Below are 20,014 nucleotides of genomic sequence, written 5' to 3'. Positions count from 1 at the left end.
CAGGAGAAAACCTGTAGTTAGGTCAGCTGGGTTTGTTGCTTGTTGGGTCAAGGGTGAACCCATACCATGGAGAGTGGTGAGTGTCTCGGGGAGAAAGGGTTAAAATGAAGCTATTGATATACTTGGCATCTCCCACAGTAGGGGCATAAATATGCCAACTGTGGAAGGAGCCTCGGTGTCCATCGACAGATGAATGGATAAAGAAGATGTGGTCTATGTATACACTGGAATACTCCTCAGCCATAAGAAAGGATGGATACCCACCATTTGCTTCAATGTGGATGGAACTGGAGGGTATTCTGCTGAGTGAAATAAGTCAATCGGAGAAGGACAAACGTTATATGGTCTCATTCCTTTGGGGAATATAAAAAATAGTGAAAGGGAATAAAGGAGAAAGGAGAGAAAACGAGTGGGAAATATCAGAGAGGGAGACAGAACATGAGACTCCTAACTCTGGGAAACGAACAAGGGGTGGTGGAAGGGAAGGTGGGTGGGGAGGTGGGGTGACTGGGTGATGGGCACTGAGGGGGGCACTTGATGGGATGAGCACTGAGGGTTATGCTATATATTGACAAATCGAACTCCAATAAAAAATATACAAAAAATAAAATGAAGCTATTATAGTATTTGGATTTTAGTTATGTAGTTCAGGGTAGGGTCTAAGACTGTGTAAACTGGGTGGCACAGGAAGCTGGGGTGACTCTAGCATTAATTAGATAAAGAAATAACAGTCACTCCTTTAGCAGGAGGAGGAGGAGTCTGTGATACTCTGTGTGTGTCCTGGTGACTGTCTGGGCCATTTCTGGATGCTGTAACAGAATATCCAAGACTGGGTGGCTTACAAACAATGGAACTTATTTCTCTTAGTTCTGGAGGCTGGGAAGGCCAGGATCACGGTGCCGGGGTGGTCAGGATCTGGTAAGACAGCCGACTTCTCCTTGAGTCCTCACGTGGTGGGAAGCGTTTGAAAGAGGGTCTAGGGATCTTTTCCAGGGCACTAATCTCATTCATGAGGACTCTACTCTCACAACCTAATTGCCTCCCAAAGACCCATTTCCTTGTATGGTCACACTGGGGGCTGGGCTAGGATTTCAACATATGAACTTGGGAGAGACACAAACCTTGATTCCGAAAAAGTGACTTTGCTTTTGTCTATGCTTAAATGAAAATTATCTAGAGGCTTTGTTTTGTTTCATTTTCCCACAATGTCAGAATCAACCAGTTTTATATGAGATTGTTTACATACAATAGGAGAGTAACATGGCCTAGCTGTGAACACCAGGGCAGCTTCCAGATGTTCGGAGCTGCCACTCTCTCTCTCTCTCTCTCTCTCTTTTTTTTCTTTTCTCAAATGTTATTTGCATAACATTCTGTTGTATATGCACTGGACCCATTGATGCCTTTGCAAACACAGTTGTCCCTTAGATTTATTTTTTAAAACTCTAACAACTAGATTTGATTCTTACGTTGTTTTTTTTTCTAAGACATTCCGACTAATAAGCAAGTGAATGAATTTTACCATGTAATTAGGATAATTATAGCAAAACAAGCTTTAGTATTCATAATCACTAGAAAGGTACAGATAACAACTATATCTCTTAGAACACATTTTCAGGGATAATTAGGTATCTGCTGGGGTAATTGAATTGCTTGTATGCTCTGGTAGGTTAAACTGAATTGTACCAATTGACATTAATAGAGTGATTGAAACACATCGGAGAGCAAGAAGAGCTGGTAATGTCAGAGTGAGACAGTTACAGTCTCTCCTAAAGACTGAATGTAGAAACCACGCCATCTGACCTGGAGCTCCTGTATCCAGAATATGCACACACACACACACACACACACACACACACACACACACCATGGTAACCAAAGAGGACATCAATTGTGTTACCAGTGTTCAAGAACACCAAATTGGCAACTCTTGTATAATCCCTGGATTACAGTGGTGTGGCGGGGACTGGCTGGAGAACAGATGGCAGAGAGAAAAAAGTGTCCAGGTGGAACCGAATCTCAGAGCTCCAAGGGCTCTCAGGAATACATAGAAAAAGTGAGAGGAAATGGCAATAACTCAGAATCTTGATTAAGAAGAGTGTCGTTGGAGAGCGTGTGACCTGGCTCTGGACACACCGTTTCAAATAACGCCCTTGTGACTCCAGTGTGCTGAGCACTGTGACTTCATGTGTCTGTCATGTGTTTAGGGTCCACCGTACCAAACCACTTCCTGCCCAGATTCTCATGGAGGTTTGTCCCACGTCATGAGAGCCTCTTCCAATGGTTATAAAGCTCCCCCCCACCACCTTGCCTATCTCCAGAAAATCCTTTTATGAAGTTATAAAAGAAATGCTCAAATGTCATCCTACTAACTAAGCAAGAAAAGACCATGTTGTAGTATATAGATGCCCCTTTAGTCAAGGAGCCAGATGATATTTGGGAACGCTTGGGCTGCCCCGTACAGTTGGCCTGGGAGGACAAGGACCAGACTCAGTGTGTCCTACTGTTGGAATGGAAAAGTTCCGTTTCTAGAAAGCAGAGCTTCCTGAAATTAAGCCAGCAGTGTCTTATCCTTTTTCAAAGACATGAAAGAAAAGGAATAATATTTAAGCCCACCATGGCATCATGGAGCCATCAGATGGCAGCTGTCTGCAGTGGCCGCCAGTCACCAATACAATCTGTTTGGAGACCGACGTGAGGAGCCTTTAAATCTCACCACAAAGGATGAGAGGATACAAACTGTTTTCCCTCCTTACTTAAATATTTAAAGTCTGTTTCTTGCTAAAAGGCAATTTGCTGCAAATCTAATTTGTGTCACTTCTGACTTAATCAAAGAAATCATAAAGCAGGCTTTCCCTAATTTACAATGAATGTAAGTGAAAGAGAGCTGAAAGGACTTTGTGCAGAATAGATGTGCTAACTAAGCGAGGCTGGAAATAGGCACAAGAATATGTCAGCCTGCGTAATGACGTCATGTGCTGTGTGTGTCTGGATAAACGTCTGGAGATGCAGCTTTTGTCACATGTGTTTGGGTAGTTTCCTGAAGAACTTCACGTGCAGAAAAGGAATTAACACATAATTTAAGGATTTTGTTTTACTACTTTGTTTCCCAAATGGTCGTATAAAACAAGGTCTCTGAGATTACTCAGAAAAGATCCAAAATTGACAGAAGCACTGGGCATTGAGAGAATGAACCACCGCAAAGAGAGTGGGAAAGAGTCCAGCATGATTGGTTGGCTACCTGGTGACATACCTAAGTTTCTTCACATCACGCTTCTGTGAATATTTTACAGAAATATTCTAGTTAGTATGGCTTATGTTTCCTGATTTTATTTTCAAAATTACAAATGACTACTGTCGGGGCACCTGGGTGGCTCAGTGGTTGAACATCTGCCTTCAGCTCAGGGCATGATCTTGGGGTCCTGGGATCGAGTCCCACATCGAGCTCCCCACAGGGAGCCTGCTTCTCCTCTGCCCGTGTCTCTGCCTCTCTCTGTATGTCTCTCATGAATAAATAAATAAAATCTTACAAAAACAAAAACAAGTGACTACTGTTGTTGTTTATAATTTAACTCACAGGATCAGAAACAGCAGCTCTCAGAAGTGCAGAAAACATTTAATAGTCAAAGATTAAGAAAAATAATTTTGAAAATATTAACTTGAATTCAAAGATTCTGGAAGCGTTTTATACATATTGATAAAACTAAAAGGTCTAAAGCTTTTGAAAAAAATAAAGTTTAATGGAAAGAAATATCAGATAGCAATATCGTCTGGTTCCTATCAAATGCCATCTCCAGCATTCAACTAGAGAAGCATCCATTTCATTGTTTGGGCCTTGATTCCAAACTCTTGGAGGAAAACTGGTTTTGAGAAACTATGGAGTTTTCGTGAGCCGAGAGAAAAAGAAGGTAGAAGTACCCTGAAATAACTTCCCAAAATTAAGTGTTTACTGTTGCTTTATAATGTTCACTAGAAAAAAAAATATATAGATATATAGATATAGATATTATTTGGAGAAAATTTACTAAAACGTGTAGGCCTGAATATTTTATATGTAGGGTGACCATATAATTAATGATCCAAACTAGAACAACTCTGAGAAGGAAATAGGATGCTGTGATAATTCAAGGACAATGAAATGTGTAAACCAGGACTTACTCTTCTCCAAATTAATCTTCAGACAATCCACATTTAACCTTCTTGCTGAGCTGATATGACGATAGTATATTTCCATGAAATACGCCGAGGTTTTGTGTGTCGAGGCTTATCTTCTTTGTGTGGGCTCCATGTCTTATGCTGTAGATTTCCCTGTGATCAACTGTACACAAGCCTGCCCCTTTGCCCTCGTGGTATTTTGCTGATAGCACGAAGGCAGCTAATAAAATGGAGGGGTCTGTGAAACCATTCTAACTTGAATATGTGAGTTGAAACTCCAATGTTTTGAGTGACTTACTCTTATAAGGACAGAGCTTGCATTGAAAGTCTGGAAGGGATTTCATGGTTCCTCAACTTTCAGGCACTTAGTGCTTGATGAATGAGCCAAAGAGACAGACTATTACAGTATTTTTTTAAAGCACCAAAGAAATGGATCCCTGCGTGTCTTTTATCACATGTATGTACACATAAAGAACTTTATTAAATTGACACAGTATTCGGTTTGGGGTTTAAAAATCCTGGTTCATTCATCTTTTGGGCAAGCCTTTAGCGACCAAAGAAAGACTGAATTTTTTCCAGTTTTCACATGTCCGTTTTCAATGGCAAAATGTGGCTTGGGTTAGCCTTGTAACACTAACCTGATGTGTTTTGAAAAACTCCAACTTGGGGAGAGAGACTAGGGAAGGTGGTGATGTTGGTGTCTGTTAAAATATTTTGACCAAACCCGGGGAGGCCAGGAGCAAGCAGAGAGGGAAGAATAGGAAAAGCTCTGCAGTTCAATCCACGTTGAAACCTGAGCACATCCTGGGGGCCAGGTGCATGTCTCTTTCCCCAAGCCTGAGCCTGCTCATCTGTAAAATGAGGACAAGCCTGGAGAATTGTGTGGAGGACTATAGATGAGGTGTAAAGGAAGTTTCCCTATACCTGGCACATTATAGTTTGTTTTTAAGATTTTATCCATTCATTCATGAGAGATACAGGGAGAGAGGCAAGAGACATAGGCAGAGGGAGAAGCAGGCTCCCTGCAGGGGCCTGATGTGGGACTGGATCCCAGGACCTGGGGTCACTCCCTGAGCCAACCACGTCCCCTTAGCTGGCACATTGTAAGTAAGGGAGGCACTTTCATTAAAGTAAACTCTGATGCTATGACACCAAACATGACTTGCAACAAAATTTCTGAAATGCATCTGTCCTACCCAATATAGAAAATCTGCCTGATGACTCCTGATGAAGCCAAATGAGGCCCAAAATGTAAAAAAGAGAGTTTCACACATCACAATTCTTGCCCCAATATGCCCTGTGTCCACATCGTTAGCCTAGCCGGCTTAAACTTTGGGCACCAGAAATCAGGCTTCAGCTTCTGCTTGTGGATTTTGAAAAAAAAAAAAAAAAAAAAAAAAAAAAACCCTGTTCACAAAGACACCCCTTTTCAAGCATTTCTGCAAAGATCAAATACATGCCCAGCCAGCTGGTACCCAGTCTTTCCTCATCTCTGTGTTGAATTCTGAGACTTTTCCTCACAAATATCCTTCATTTCCAAATCCCATTTATCTTTGCTTTGTTTTTCCTCCATTTTCTCTTACCACTTATAAATTTCCAGTGTTAGCAAATGTCACAGGTCCAGGAGGAGCCTAGGACAGGCCAAGTTCATATCTTTGAGCACTGAGTTGTGTGGAGTCTGCCAAAGGGGCTCTCATTTGCCCTAGGACAGAGCCCCAGAAAGCCACCCTAGCCTGGCCACAATGGTTGGATGGATGGCTGCAAGGTGTGTCGGCTCCCAGGGAGAGGTGCCAGGCTCCACCAAGCACCTGTCTTCACAAAAATCATAAACAATTTCTTGAGTTAAGCACAGATGGGATTTTCTTCCTCCAACTAAATTACCTTTAATTACTAGAAAGTTAATGATTGTTATTTTTAAACCATAGAGAGTCTACTTCATGCTTAGCTCACATCTTCAAAACATTTCAAACCAGGGCAATTAAGTATGCTTAAGAGTCTTCTTTATTACAAATAATAGATCATAAAATGACTTTGTTAAACTAAGAAGGGTTGTAGATAAGAAATAAGTAAGTGAATTTCATATACGATCATTTAATGTGCAGTCATGACCCTGAGAAGGAAGGAAGCAGTGGAGTTCATTGTGACTACTGTGGACAGAATAATAATGTTTATTCCACATATGGAAGAAAAATTAGGAATCCTCTGGTGTAGGCCAAATGAAGATCCATGTTGAGACAGTAAAGTTGTGAGACAGATTTCCTAAGTTCCCACCGACTTTTCAATCCACTGACAGGCCGGTAGCTCACTTGGAGCTCAGGAGCTCAATCTTAAATTCTAGTTTTAAGGAACCATTCTTGCTTCTCTTTACTTGGAGGCATCTCTACCTTGGGTATTATTCATTAAGCGTTTACTTCTTTTTAGTAATCCTGCCTTACTGAATCATGTAAAGAGGCTTATTAACTGATTAAGATTACAAGGCATTAGATTAGTTTAGGTATGTCCCTTAGCACATACATTTGATTTTTTTCTTTTTTATCTTATTTTATTTAAATTCAATTAGTTAACATATAATGCATCATTAGTTTCAGAGGTAGAGTTCAGTGATTCATCAGTTGTGTATAACACCCAGTGCTCATCACATCAGGTTCCCTCCTTAATGCCCATCATATATTTGATTTTTTTTAAAATTTTTATTTATTTATGATAGTCACACAGAGAGAGAGAGAGGCAGAGACATAGGCAGAGGGAGCAGGCTCCATGCACCGGGAGCCCGACGTGGGATTTGATCCCGGGTCTCCAGGATCGCGCCCTGGGCCAAAGGCAGGCGCTAAACTGCTGCGCCACCCAGGGATCCCCATATATTTGATTTTAACAGTGATTTTGGCAAAAAGAACAGATCTTTTCGAGACTCTGATTTATCATCAAACACATCACTTATGTTCCTGTTTCCTTTAGTGATATATCCAGATGATTCCACTCCCCAAATAGATGATTGAAAAAGCAGTTGAAAATAGGGATAGATGAAAGATGGAAAAAGTAAGATTTGTCACTTCTTGCCCTCTTGCTTCCCAATTTGTTTTAAAAAGATCAATGTATTGTTTTCTTCTTGGTCATAAGTAACAGAGAATTTTTCCCCTTCTTGTTTAGCCTTTTTAATATTTCTGCTATATCTCAAGATGGTTTGTTTCTCTCTTATTTATCCAGAAGTTATTGATTGAGTCTGGACTATGTTCTAGTCTATGAGTAAGATGCTGGGTGCTCGAATGAATAGGATGTCACTCTGACCTCAAGAAGTTTATAAAACTGTAGTTTATTCATTCTTCATTAAAAAAAATAGTGTTTCTAAGCACTTGGGATCCATTGTGAGCAAAACATAGACATATACCTACTTTGTGGGACTTGCACTCTAATGATGGGAGAAAAACAATAACAATAATCATAAAAAGGAATACTTTTGTGGGTACATTAGAAAGTGATAAGAGCTATGGAAACAAATGGAGGAAGATAAGAGGGGTCAGAACTAAGCGGGTGCTAAGCTGGGTGTTAGAACATCAGAGAAGAAGGTATCATGGCAGGCCTCACTTAGAAAGTGATACTGAAGCAAAGATCTGAAGGAATTGGCCTGCTGGAATTTCAGATGGTGGGAAAGGCAAAGACAAATGTCTGGCACTCTAGAGAAAGAACAAGGAGGCCAGTGTAGCTGGCGCTGTGTGAATATGATAGTGAGAGGGGACATGTTGGGGAGGAACTAGGGGAACAGAGGTCAGGGCCTCAGAGTTTGCCAAACTTGAAAGAGGGGCCCATTGCAGGTGTCATGCAGAGGGCTAGTCAAGAGTTCTGGGCCCATGGAAGTAAGACCACACTTAGGGAGGTGATTATGGGTAAGAGAGAACTGAATGAATCAAAAAACTGCTAACTCCACAGAGCATTGAAGGAGGAGTGGAAAGGACCCAAGAGGAAGAAAGGAAGAGATGAAAATCAGAATTGACACCAACTATGAGGGAGCTAAAGTAAGGAAGAGTACATTGCCTTCAGGAAACAGCCTAGTGCTCCTCAAAGGAAAACAAGGGGTATGTGTTGGGGGGGAGGTCCTAAGAGCTGAGGTTAAGGAAGCAGGCTGCCCCTAGAGTAGTAAAGGCCAGCCAAGAGGAAGAAGAAAATAGAGCTGAATAATTTAGGGTGGCCTCTGACTGGTCTCACATGCTCATGCCCTTGTCCTTGAGGGTAGCAGACAGGTCTTCCAAATGTTACAGGAGGAACCATCACATGTGCTGGTCATGTGTGCTGCCAGTACAGTGACACAGGACCGGTGGCTGAGGCAGTAAGGCAGCATTGGTGCCATAGGAAGGTGTAGTATGTGAATCCCAACCCTTGTATCCAAAGGACCAGCTTCCCAAAGGGATATTTCTGTAACTGTGAAAAATACTCATGCTAGAGTTTCCAAACAATGTGATGAGGGTCACAAGAACCTTAGCAAACCCTTACTCAAGACTTCCTGCAGTTGGGCAGAGCCTCATGCTGGTCAGGCAAAATAACGCCCCTGCTAGTCTAGGACATTTGCCTTGAGGAACAAGGGTCCCTGAAGGGCCTGACATCATCAAATTTCCCCCAGACTAAAGTGACCTATGAATGTCTCCTGAAGACACAGTCTTTCCCCCTATGGTTGTCACTGTAACTTCTCCAAGACAATGGCATCAGAGTGTCTTTTTTGCCATTCTTTCAACTCAGTATTTTGAGGGAATAATTCAGAATACCATCCTCACAAGGGAGCAAAAAGTGATTTAAGACCAGCCCTCAAATAGAGTGAGGGACATCCCTTCCTCTAAAGCTATGGGGCAAGAAGAGAGGGGCACATAAACGTAAGCAATGTTTTCAGTGACTTGTGTGGTAGATTGATTACACTAATGACCTAAATCCTCCTTTGTCCGTATGTCCATAGCCTTTGCCGTGTTACTCTGCAGTGTCTTCCTACACCAAGGTTGGCTGTGGAATTTGCTCTGGTCAATAGGATGTCAGCAGACAACACAAGTAAAGCTTAAAAATGTGCTTATTTTTACTTCCTCTCCAATGTCTCTGTCTTCACCAAAGAGATACCCAACTAGCTGCATGGGACAGAGCAGAGCCTTCCCTGTCATCCCAACAAAGTCCATCCTCATTCAGCCCATCTGGGCTGGCCCTGGATGCATGATTAAAGCCAACCTGGCTCAGCTCTAGATTAGATGAACATCATAAACCCACAATAAGGAATGTCTGTTGAAGACCACTGAAATTTTTGGTTGTCTGCTATGTGGCATTGTATGGTACTAGGGAACTGATATTTTCAATTGAGAAGAGTAATTTGAATTTTTCTGTATTTAAGGTTAACATATAATTTATGGTCCAAACCAGGATACATTAGAGAATGGAGGAATAATTTTAATAAAGTTAATAATTATGCATAATGAGACTCTTGCCTGGCAAAGCAGGATATATATAGTAACCTTGAATTTATCTAAGAATCTTCATTTATTGTTGGGAAAATGAAATTATATGTAATGAATATAAGCATAATAAGGCTAAGACAGAAAGCCTAAAAATTTGACAACTGCAGCTCAAGAAAATGTCAAGTTTTGGTCAGAAAGTAAGACATTATGGTTTAAGGTTTTGGCAAGAACTAATATCTCAAGAACTGAGAAGGAAAGTCTTGCTGGTGTGGACCTGGATGGATGGTTGGATGGATGATGCATGATGGAAGAGTGAATGGCTGGGTAGGAAAAATGCCAGGCATGTTGCTGGTATAGGCAGACTCATTAAATGTTAGTAATTGAAGAACTAAGAACCGAGAGATATCCCATTATTTGGTAAATTGTTCTACAGTTAATTTAATCTCAAGCAGTGACCACAAAAGGAAGGTTTTCATTTTGTTTGTTTTGTCTGTATTTTTTCCCCATAGTTAATGGGCTCAATCGAGTTCTCCTGATGCTTGAGACAATCTTCTTTCTATAATCTGAAAGGGTAAAATGGACTTAATGTACACCATGGCTCTCATAACGGAGTACCATATACTAGGTGCCTTGAACAACAGAAAGTTATTTGCCTTGAACAACAGAAAGTTATTTGCTCTCAATTTTGGAGGCTAGAGTTTTGAGACCAAAGTATCAGCAGGGTTGGTTTCTTCTGAGGTCTTTCTCTCTGGCTTCTACATGGCCATTTTTTATCTGTGTCTTCACGATCTCTCCTCCCTGCGTATCTGTGTCCTAATTTCCTCTTCTTATAAGGACACCGTATTAGATTAGGACTCACCCTAATGACTTCATTTTTACCTTAATTATCTCTAAATGCCCTGTCTCCAAATATAGTTACATCCTGAGGTGCTTTGGTAATAGGATTTCAACAGATGATTTTGGGGGAACAAAGTTAGCCCATAACACTGTATGATGCCCAAGGCAAGGATTCTGATCCTCACAATTTAGGAGCAGCTATTATGATGATGAGTGGTAGCTTCCTAGGGGCTCTGAAGTCGGCTAAAGTCTAGATAAGGGCGAACAGTGATGGGAATTGTGTGAAATGTGCTTTGCGGGGACCTGGGTACAGGTAACAACACGCCAAGAAGGGCAGGAGAGCTCAGGACCCACAGCTGGTTGGCCAGAGCAGCAGCAAATCACACAGCAGAGACAGAGCATGACAAGATGGAAAGAGGAGGCTTTAAGTGTTGAGATTCAGCCACTCAACTAATGCTTATTAACTGCCAACGACATGTCAGAAATTGCATCAGACATTGGGCAGTTAATAATCTCTCTTATTCACTGAGTACCTAATGTGTGCCAGGCACTGCATATACATTCTCTTCATTTTCCTCACCAATGTAAGCAGGAGGAAACTGAACCTCAGGAGGAAATCCACTCATCCAAGTGGATTGTGATTAAACTCTAGGCTCTGTTGTTTAGCTCTAACCTGCGTGCCCCCAAGAGAACTCAACCTCTGGCATATGGTGGTCCACAACATACGAGGGATGGAGTGCTGGCGTAAATGCTAAAGACAGACAGGGACAGGACACTTGGAATCCCTGAGAAGAAAAGACCCCCTGAAGAGGTTCTCCAAGGGTGCCGTTTGCATTTTGTAGGCAGTGAAGGAATGCAAGGACAGACAAAGGAGATTGTGGACAGCTGCAGAGTGGAAGAGGCTGCACAACAAAGACATGGGCAGAGAGTTTAGACTTCATCCCAAATGCCAGACTGGCAGCCTGCAACTGGATTCAGCCTGCAGAAATATTTTATTTCATCTCTACAGTATTAGCCTCAAGATGTTAGAGAAATTATGTTCCAATATTTCAGAAAGATTTCACCAAAAAGATAGCAAGTTTTTTACCCATTTAGTAAAATCCAGATAACTAGGCAAGGCTGGTCCTGCATTCCCCACAGCAACAAAGGCTAAGCTTTCCTGGTGATCAGGTTTGCCACTGCCCTCACCACTCCTTGGTCTGGTCCACTTATGCCGCTTTCCTAACTGGCTCCTGGAGATGTTTGAGTTTGTCATGTCTGTGTAGATGATAAAGGGCTTTAGGAAAATTTTATAAAGAGAATTATGATCAAATTTGCACTTAAAAAAAGGTGGCTGCACACAGAGAAAAGAAGTTCCCTACAATAGAGATCCCATTCATTCATTCATTCATTCATTTTTGGTTACACATTCATTTATTCTCTCATCCTCAAGGCATTTACTGGGTATCTACAGGCACTTTGGATGTAATGTTAAGCAAGACAGAAAAGACTCCTTAATGAATTTAATTTCTAGTAAGAGAGACAGCCAATTAATCACCAAAAGAGTCATAATTGCCATGATCACGAGTAGGGATTCCTGCTAGGAAGCAAAGAGAAGGTTGATGGGACGGGGATCCCAGGAGGCTCCTTGGACAGGGTGACCAGGGAAGGCTTCTCCAAGGACAACCTGGAACAGGTCCTTGCAGACTGAGAAGGGAGCTCCTTGGGTAAGAATGTCTCAGTGGAGTAGACAGCCTGGGCGACTGTCCAGAGTAGGAGAGGATGCGGCTCATGGGCGGAAGATGGGGAGCGGCTGGATAAAGGAGGAATGGGTGGGCAGAATGGATGCACATGCGGTCCATGAGCAAGCCACTGGTGCCTCCAAGGAAGGGAGTGGGCATATTTTTCTTACAGAAAAGCAAGCATGGAAATGTTTTTAAGCCTGGCACTAACATGATTTGGTTTACTTTTCTTTCTTTTTCTTCCTTCCTTCCTTTCTTCCTTTCTTTCACAGTCAGAACCCAGATTTGGCTTTCTGTGTGTTTGCTCTTTATGAGTTGGGTCAAGAAATCCTAATATTGGGATCCCTGGATGGCACAGCGGTTTAGCGCCTGCCTTTGGCTCAGGGCGCGATCCTGGAGACCCGGGATCGAGTCCCACGTCAGGCTCCCGGTGCATGGAGCCTGCTTCTCCCTCTGCCTATGTCTCTGCCTCTCTCTCTCTCTCTGTGTGACTATCATAAAAAAAAAGAAATCCTAATATTACATTAACAGGATTTGCCTTTATCATAGGTAACTTTTCAATATTTTTGATAGTTTTTTTGTAAAGTGTTTTTTACAGTGACAAAATATATATTACATAATATTTTCTACTTAGCCATTTTTAGTCGTAAAATTCAGCAGCATTCATTATATTTACAATGTTGTACAAGCAGGTCCACTATCCATTTGCAAAATGGTCTAAGTTTTTGAAAGCTCATCCTGGCTGCTTTGCAGAGAGTGGGTTAGAGAGAGCCTAGTGCATGGCTTCAGGCAACAGATGGAACATCCTGACCAAAGACAGCATGGGGAAAAAAAAAGAAAAAACAACACACATCTGAGAGGCATGTTAAAGATATGCTAGCCACAAGTCAGTTGTAGAATGAGTATGGAGACTCAATTCTTGAGCAGCAGTGATGTGATATGCTGCCTTGGGTTCTGGTTCCAGGGATGGGAGAATCACAGAGCCTCTGTCTTACATAAGAAGGTGAAGAGGGAGGTGCGTGGTTTGAACTTGCTGAGTTTGTAGTACCATTAGGACTTTAATTAATTTAGTTGGAAATAAACATGCAGATCTGGAGCTACATCTGGGAGATGAGGGCCGGGAGTAGAGGCCAAGCTACAGTGAGTAAATGAGGAGCCCAAGAAAAAACATGCAAAGTGAGGGGGAGCAGGCCAGGCAGGTAGGGGAGGAAATTTCAGGGAACAAGTTGTGTTTCAGGTCTGGAAAAAGAGAGTCCAAACCCGAAGAAGTGCCAGAATGGAGGGACTGAACCAGTTATGACCAGTACAGTGAAGTTTTCTGAGAAACTTTAAGGCAAAAATAGCCGTCAATGTTGTCAAAGACATCCAAGAAGCCAATTATGGTAAGGGCTAAAATAAATAAATAAATAAATAAATAAATAAATAAATAAATAAATAAATAAACAAACAAACAGATAAATAAATAAAAATCATTCCTTAATTTCAGCAATTTGACATTATTGGTATAGGGAGACTTCAGTTAAGGGATGGAGGTCAGAAGCCAAATCAGTGGGATGGGCAGCAACTGGGATATTAAGAAGTTAAAAATAGTAAATTCAAGAAACTTGGCTGTGAACAGCAGACGAGTGATGGAGGAAAGTATCATTCCGTTCTCCTGAGGTTTTTACAGAAAAGAGAAAATATTTATTCTCTCACCAGGAGGAAACACAAGTAAAATCTGAAGGTCCTACCGTTTCTCACAGCACCCCATGAACCATCCGTCTCCAAGCAACTCCACCAGCAAGCAAAACTAACTTGATCTTCATCTGTCAGACTCTCGTGTCTTGGTTGAAATTGGTCTGGATTTTGGTCAGAACTGGTTAAAAATTGGGACGCCTGGGTGGCTCCATGGTTGAGCATCTGCCTTTGGCTCAATGCATGAGATTGAGCCCGCATTGTGCTCCCTGCAGGGATACCACTTTTCCCTCTGCCTGTGTCTCTGCCTCTCTCTCTGTCTCTCATGAATAAATAAATGAAATCTTTAAAAAAAGAAACTGGCTAAAAATTAATTCATAAAGAGAATGGGTTTTTATTTACTGGCTTCACAAAAGCAAGAAACAGGTGAGTTGTTTTCAGCTTGTTGAGCTTTGTTTGCTGTATTGCTAAGGGATAAAGAGGTCTGAGCATGTTTTTAAATGAGTTGACGGGAGAGGAAGTAGTTCTTGGAGAGGAAGTAGTTCTAGCTGAAGCAGCAAGAGCTGACCAAAGCTCCATGATGCTTGAGTAGGAGAGGACGCAGAGAAAAGACTGACTATGGGCCGAGGACATTTCTTGGTCTGTCCTGGGAGAAACACCTGCCTTTGTCTGTGGGCTGGTGTTTCTGTTGGCTAGCAGGAGCCTGGAAGGCCCAAAGGTCTCTAAGGAAGTACCAGGCAAGAAGAGGCAGCTGGAAAGCAAAGAGGCTGAGGATGGAGGAGGGGGATCTAATTATCACCTCCCCAATGTTCTGAACTTCCCTACATGTAGGTAGCAAGTCCCTACATAGCAGAGCCTGGAAGCCACAATTATCCATAACCTATTCAAAATGCCTATCCCATTTTTCCTGTAGGGTAGATCAATCTCTGAGTTTTAAGATATCTACCCCTCCATCACATGGCTCTGGGTTTAAGTGAAAAGACGAAGACCTCCTTCCTTTGACAGAGACCTGTTTAAGGATGGGCTTGTGATGCTTGTGGCCAAGGAGATGTATGGCATGGTCCGCTGGGCGGGGCTGCTGGGAAAGGTTTCTTCATGAAAAAAAAAGAGACCTGCAGAAGTAAGAGTTCCTCTGGATTTTACAGATGTGATACCCAGATTACATAACCGTGTTGCATCTGCCCAGGTAACTAGTCCAAGGACCAAGCTGAGGATGGCAGAGTGGAAAATGGGAAGGACATGGGGTTCTTTCCTTTTGAGGCAGTAAATGAAATGACATTGTAAACTTCCAGATATGTGGAATAATATTATGCCCTTCCTGTTTAAGCAATTTCGAGCCAAAAGCACTTTAACTGATATGCCAGTAGCTGCAAATTTCATTAGAAGTGTTGCTTATTTTCCTTCCCTGAGATCTAATAAAGAACAAAAAAAGGGATATCAACTGATGATAGAAATCCTTGACACAGGCAGCCCGGGTGGCTCAGCGGTTTAGTGTTGCCTTCAGTGCAGAACGTGATCCTGGCGACCCAGGATCAAGTCCCATGTCAGGTTCCCTGCATAGAGCCTGCTTCTCCCTCGGCCTGTGTCTCTGCCTCTCTCTTTTTCTCTGTGTCTCTCATGAATAAATAAATAAAATCTTAAAAAAAAAAAAGAAATCCTTGACATGACATTAAATTTCACACTTCTAAGTATACTACTTATGCTTACTACTATATGTAGTATACATGGATATATAAGAGTATGTGTAGTATATATGTAGCGCATATATATAGTATGTATGTAGTATATCAGAGATTAAAAGATGAAACTTGTACAGAAAAAAATAATACTTAAATTTATGAATAATTAACCCATTATAATTTCCCATGTCATCTGTGATGTTGGAAAGGGAGTTTGTATTCCTTATACAACAGAGCCATGTGGAACCCTTCCATATTAACTTCTCAATATTAAATATGTAACATTTTAATTTCTTTAGTTTTTTTTTCCTTTAGAAATTTTAAAATTTGGGGCACCTGGGTGGCTCAGTGGTTGAACATCTGCCTTTGGCTCAGGTTGTGATCCTAGGGTCCTGGGATTGAGTTCCGGATCGGGCTCCCCACAGGGAGCCTGCTTCTCCCTCTGCCTCTGTCTCTGCCTCTCTCTCTCTCTCTCTCTGGGTCTCTTATGAATAAATAAATAAAATCTTAAAAAAAAAGAAATTTGAAAATCTGCCTCTAAACACTAAGGAATGGGCACCATAGAAAACTAAGATGGGTAACTGGAAATGCCTTAACATTGAGCCATTGGGAGTTGTACTGCACAGAGCAGAAAGGGGATAAGGTATCCAGACTTTGGGAAACAGTAGGAGCATGTCCTGAGAAATGCATGGAGTTCCCTGCCTAACATGAGAAGAGCCACGGGCTAGTAGGGGGCATCTCATTCAAATTACTCAACTGCAGAGTAGAAGGAAAGACCAAAAGTTATTTCTCCATGGAAACTCCTTTCACAATGCCAACAGTTTACATCTACCAGCATCTTAGTGGAAGTATTTACAACAAGCTTTCCAGAGATCAGGAAATAAATGAAAGACATTTTATACTCTGACTTTGGCAAAAGTTAACAGTGTGTAGTCCTGGATAGACAATGAGCCCTTGTGTGTGTGTGTGTGTATGTGTGTGTGTGTGTGTGTGTCTTTTTGCAGTCACTGGAATCCATGCCATTAAACCACACAGCATTTACAAAATGTAAAGTTAATACCATTTACATGAATAAGATTATTATATATTTTTATTACAAATGCATAAATGATCTTTATAGGTTTTTCTTCTTAAATAAGCTGACTTAAGTATTAACAGAAATAAAGACCAAAATAAAGGATTAGTATAGATTATTTTCTCTTCAAATAAATTTCAAATATAGTAAATATCCCCAAATGATGTGTGGTGTGTGATGGGACTTAAATATTTCAGGAAGACATCCTGATATTATGTAGATATTTGTTGTGAATTCATCATTCCAAATGCAGTTAACCTTGGAAAACTCTTTTTATGGGGCAGGAAAATCTTTATTACTTATGTCACCAATAGGTATAATGGCATTGTGGTTAGAACCGAAAATTTTAGAGCTAAATCCTTTGAGTTCATGCTTTGGATCTACCACTACGACATTTGTTAACTGAAACAACTTACTCCTATGCTTTTGAGTTTCTTTTATAAAATGGGACTAATGGAATTATCTGTGAGGTAATACACTTAAAGCATTTAAAACTGTGCTTGGAAAATAATAAATGTCCCATAAGAGTTAGCTATTAGCATAATTATTTATTTCTAATAACAAAATATTAACTTGAAAATAATGAACAGAACACAGTAGTTCATAAATAATACTTAAGATTAGTTGAACAATTAGGAATTTTACAATATTTCTTTATTATGTTTATTTTAAAATATTAATTAGTACTATTAAGTTACTTTTCTAAAGCTGCTGTAACAAAGTACCAGAAACTGAGTGGCTTAAGCAACTGGATTTTTCGTGGTATCTCCTAGTTTAGGAAGCTAGGATTCAAGATCAAGTTGTTGCCAGGATTGGTTTCTTCTGAGGGCCATGAGGAAGAGTCTGGTCCATGATTTTCTCCTGGCTTCTGATGGTTTGTGAAAAATCTGTGGTATTCCTTAGCATATGGGAACATCATTCTGATCTCTGCCTTCATCTTTCTTTCTTTCTTTCTTTTTTTTTTTTTTTTGAGAGAGAGAGAAACAGAGAGAGACAGAGACAGAGAACATGAGCAGGGCAGAGGGAGAGAGAATCTTAAGCAGGCTCCACACTCAGCGCAGAGCTGGACTCAGGGCTCGATCTCAGGACCCTGAGAGATCACAACTTGAGTTCAAATCAAGAGTTGGTTGCTTCACTGACTGAGCCACCCAGGCGCCCCTGATCTTGCCTTCGTCTTAGCATGGGGTTCTCCCTGTATGCATGTCTATCTCCAGGTTCCCACCTTTATGAGGGAATAATCTCCAAGTGCTCTGGGTTAGGATGTCAACATATCCTGGGTTAGGATTTTTACAGGACACAGTTTAACCTGTAACAACAGGGAACTTGTACAATTCCATTTTCGCTGTGATAAACTACCTATTTTTCCAATGTGTGTACCCCATATTAATTTGTTAGTTACTCATAGGCTGCTTATCCAATTTGAAAACATTTTCTTCTTTTGAACTTGGCTGTTTGCTACGTTACTACTTACTAGTACCTCACCAACTAAGTAGAATAGGAGAAAATCAATCCGCTTTCGGGCCAATTGATTCTTCAGTAAATAGATTGAAAATTGCTAGTTAAAAATTGAATTTGAAAATCAGGTTTAAACAAATTACTCATGCCATGTTGTGCTGAAGATTATTAATAATCCAGCCTTGATTATAAATCATGAAGTATTTATTCAAGCTGACAAGCCATTTTTTTAATTAGGCAGTAACTCCTTTGTGTACAGACACACTTTTAAACTTGATGTTTAAAACCACTGTTTGGGTTATCCTTGAATTTGTCAATGTTCTCCAAAGAAACAGAACCAACGGGAAGTGTATGTGTTGAGATTTATTTTTAAAGAATTCATTCACACAACTGCAGAGGCTGGCAAACGTGAAATCTGTGTGGCAGACTAATATTCCACAGACTCACAGGACTGTTGACGTTGCAGCCTTAAATTCAAAGGCAGAATTACCTTTTCCTTGGGGGCTTCAATCTTTTTCTCTTTAGACCTTCAACTGATTGAATGAGGTCCACCACTTATGAATGGGAAAGTTTTATAATAAGTTTTTTCTGTACTACCATAATGTTTTGCATAAATTTATGAGTGAGCACATCACATTAAACTGTAACCAACTGTACACTTAGTGATTTAAATGTTAATGTCATCTAAAAAATAGTTTCACAGGGATCTCTGGGTGGCGCAGCGGTTTGGCGCCTGCCTTTGGCCCAGGGCACGATCCTGGAGACCCGGGATCGAATCCCATGTCAGGCTCCCGGTGCATGGAGCCTGCTTCTCCCTCTGCCTGTGTCTCTGCCTCTCTCTCTCTCTGTGTGTGTGACTATCATAAATAAATAAAAAAAATTAAAAAAAAAAACTAAACTAAAAAATAGTTTCACAGTGATATCTAGGCTGGTGTTTGACCAAAAACATATGGTCATATGTTTGACCAAAAACATACGGTCATATGGTTACCATAGCCTAGCCATGTTAACACATAAAATCAATCATCATAGTTCTCTATTATTATGTTCTGTTAAGACCCAAGAAAAGACATACTATGTGGTCCACAGACAGGAATACAAGTGTTGGTTTCACAGGTTAATAAGTGATCATGATCCACCAAAAGTGTCCATATCTAGTTTTATATTGTTCTCCCAAAAGTAAAAACAGAATAGAACAGCATGTATTCAGAAGGAACAAAGGAAAATAGTTAATAAATTTATCCAAATAATTAATACAATAGTATTTGACCATTAAATGTTATATTATGGTTTTGGGAAAAAAATAACTGTTAATTAAACTGTCACAGGGTCTCCAGTAAAGTATTTCCATTAAATTAGATCAATGGAAAGTATGGAGGCAATACTTAGGTTCCATTTAATTCTCAAAGTATGTCTCCTATTTTGATGAATTCAGATTAATAGTTATCTGGCTAATTTGTTTATAAGCCTAAACTATCTTTATAAAATAGGCATACTACTTCTAGGCTAAATACTGTTTTTTATACCAGGAGGAAAGAAGTCACAGCTAGCCTCCTCTCCAGTAACTACCCTGTATGTGCTGAATCATGTGGTCCAGACATGGCAAACAGCTCTCCATTGCCAGATGAGTCCTACCTGAGGAATGGGGCCTCACATATTCCCATCTCACAGCCACTGCCTTTTGTCCTTCTGAAAATTAGCTCATAAACACTCATCAGCTATCCTCTGATTCCCCTAGAGTCCTAAATTCTTCTGTACTACCATAATGTTTTGCATAAATTTATGTACGAGTGAGTACATCACATTAAACTGTAACCAACTATACACTTATCTGTCTTTTGCTGGGTTGTGTTGTTACAACTTGGCTAAGCTTGTGAACTATATTTCCCAGAGTCCTGTTACTTGAGTAGCTTTCATTATACGCCTCTATATAAAGGGTATTAAAAGCAGTTTGTTTTCAGCTGGCAAGATCAACAAAACTGTATTAACTCTCCAGCC

The 20,014-nt window shown here is 40.7% G+C and overlaps 1 pseudogene; it reads right to left on the bottom strand.

Annotated features, from left to right (window-relative positions):
* Nucleotides 1-11,970, bottom strand: part of LOC140622019 (synaptosomal-associated protein 29 pseudogene) — a 32,445-nt pseudogene extending 20,475 nt beyond the window's left edge.
* Nucleotides 11,971-20,014: the final 8,044 nt, after the last annotated feature.

Source organism: Canis lupus, chromosome 31, assembly GCF_048164855.1.
Source record: "Canis lupus baileyi chromosome 31, mCanLup2.hap1, whole genome shotgun sequence".
NCBI lineage: Eukaryota > Metazoa > Chordata > Mammalia > Carnivora > Canidae > Canis > Canis lupus.
The sequence above is the reverse complement of the archived record's forward strand: the minus strand, read 5'-3'. Positions and strand labels throughout refer to the sequence as shown.